This window comes from Macrobrachium nipponense, chromosome 10 (genome assembly GCF_015104395.2).
Source record: "Macrobrachium nipponense isolate FS-2020 chromosome 10, ASM1510439v2, whole genome shotgun sequence".
In the NCBI taxonomy this organism is placed as follows: Eukaryota; Metazoa; Arthropoda; class Malacostraca; order Decapoda; family Palaemonidae; genus Macrobrachium; species Macrobrachium nipponense.
In genome coordinates this window covers 955598-958449 of record NC_087204.1, presented here as the reverse complement: position 1 = coordinate 958449, position 2852 = coordinate 955598, and positions in this window count along the sequence as shown.

Here is a 2852-nt window from a genome sequence, read left to right as displayed (position 1 = left end):
ACTTGTTTATACAATTTCTAAATCAGCTGAGCAACGTAAAACTATGTGATATTTTGCCGTAACATCATTTCACAAATACCAAGCCTGTATTTGTGAGTTATGCTTTCAAATACTGTGCGATATAATAATGTAGAGTAATCTTGAAGAAGGCCGTTCTTTTATTATGAAAATGGGTGTAATATACAATCTAAGAAAAATATGTAAGATAATCATTTACGAAATAGTGATTACTAAAACTGGACAAGGGTACATCCTCACGTATGCATATTTATGCAAATGTTTAGTTGATTATTATTATTATTATTATTATTATTATTATTATTATTATTATTATTATTATTATTATTATTATTATTACATTTAGAAGATGAAATCTATCCGTACGGAAAAACCCAACAGAGTGGCCATTGACTTGAAGTTCAAGCTTTCAAAGAGTATTGTGTTCATTAGGAGGAAGTGAGAAGAGCTATTAAGAAATTTTGAAAGAGCAGGCCCTACTTATTAAAAAAATTAATTCATAAATTACTAAATAAATAAAAATGTATAGAAATGCAATGAGAATAGTATTAGGGTAGTAATGTATTGCACCTTTGTTTGGAACTTCTGAAGTTCCAGTTGCACGGCTTTCTCTGGGGGTGGGTTGAGGGGGGTTTGTGTTCAGTTCCATAATCCAGCGGTGTAAGGAATAAAGAACCTCTGGAACTGAGAGGTTCGACAGAGAAGCACATTTATGCCATATTGGTGCTGCTGTTTAGCGAATCTGGCTGCTCACGGCAGATAAAAAGGGATCAGCGATCAATTGTGAATGTGAAAGATCTCTGTTCAAATACAGTTTATAAAAAAGTGACGAACAAGAGACCAGCCGTCGATGGTTCAAGTCATAACTAATAACTAATACTGTTAGGAAACAGAAACCTACGACCACGAAGCTATCTATGACAAATCTCTGGCAGAAGCAGACATCCACACCGCTGAACAGTATCCTGTAAAGGGAGTACAAATGACCTAGAACAGGTCGCATTGATTTTATCACCATTATAAATATTATATGAGGCCCATATCATTTTTTTTAATGAAGGAAACAGAACCTAAGAAAAACCATCTCGTCTTTGGTCATGACAAATTACCTAACTCGTGTAATCTGTCCATCGGTATTGTCTGACTCTCAAACGATTGTTCAAGTCGTAAATCATAGTCACGAAATAGATAGAGATCTCAGTGAAGGACCAAAAGACATGGATAGACGGACTTACATACACACACACACACAGCAGAGTAGAATAGGGACAAAGCGACCACGTTCAATTTTCCTTTTGTTTGTTTATTTCTTATAAGCGCGAGAAAGGCGCCATTTGTTTTGGACACTTAATTAACTCTCCGCGAGATGGGTTAAGCTATGGGTTACGTAGGTTAGAAAATTGGATTGTCCCTTGTTCCCTTCTATTAGTTTTACGTACCAGCAGTATTCTTCGTAAAAGTAAGAGGAAAGCGAGAAAATTAGGGGATAAATGAGGTAAGAGAGAGAGAGAGAGAGAGAGGAGAGACCGAGAGAGAGAGAGAGAGAGAGCCAAGAATACCTGGCCTCCAAGAGAGAGAGAGAGAGAGAGAGAGAGAGAGTAAAGCCAAGAATACCTGGCTTCCAGAGAGAGAGAGAGAGAGAGAGAGAGAGAGAGAGAGAGAGAGAAAAGCCAAGAATATCTGGCCTCAAAGAGAGAGAGAGAGAGAGAGAGAGAGTAACGCCAAAAATACAGCTTCCTCCGAGAGAGAGAGAGAGAGAGAGAGTAGAGAGAGAGGAGTTAACGCCAAAATACCAGCTTCCTGAGAGAGAGAGAGAGAGAGAGAGAGAGAGAGAGAGAAAATAAAGCCAAAAATACCAGCTTCCTCCTGAGAGAGAGATGAGAGAGAGAGAGAGAGAGAGAGAGAGAGAGAGAGAGAGAGAGAGTAAAGCCAAGAATACCTGGCCTCCCAGAGAGAGAGAGAGAGAGAGAGAGAGAGAGAGTAAAGCCAAAAATACCAGCTTCCTGAGAGGAGAGAGAGAGAGAGAGAGAGAGAGAGAGAGAGTAAAGCCAAAAAATACCAGCTTCCTCCTGAGAGAGAGAGAGAGAGAGGAGAAGAGAGAGAGAGAGAGAGAGACTGATTTGAAGGTGTATAAGGTTTTAACGTTGAGCTCAAAAAGAAACCATTTTCTTGGGCAAATATGCGGTATTCATATGAGCAAGGAATGTTGCCAGATCTACGTTTAATAATTTTGATTACTCTACAATAAGATAAGGGACACAATCCTCAAATACATAGTTTACGATATTTGACTAAGAAATAGCATTAACTACACGAAACGCGCGGACTACAAATCAGAATTTTAAACATACAGTACGTAGAAATAAAACATTGATATTCATCTTTTAATAATTCGTATTCCTTTGGAGGTTTCTTCACTGGAAGAGGGTAAGTTACAATGGTAGAACACATGCATGTACGCACACGCACACATCAATATTTAAGATAGAGATAGAGAGAGACGCTTATTTGCTTTCATTTCTATATGCGTGCACATACCACAAAGTAAAAACACAAAGATACAATTCTTTGATCCAGTCGACTCCACATGACTCAATTTCAATTTTCTTTTCTTTATACTTTTTTTTTTTTTTAACTTTTTTTAACAAAAAACACTTTCGGCTCCATTTTTGCCCACTGCTATCTTTTTATTTTCAATCTTGGCATCTTTCGCGGTTCGGTCGATTGGCAATAGGAAATTCAATTCTGCCATGGCGCGGCTTGACATGGAGTGTTCTCGGGATCTGTGGAAGACGGTCAAAATAAACAGCGGGAATGGGAATGGCAGGAATTTA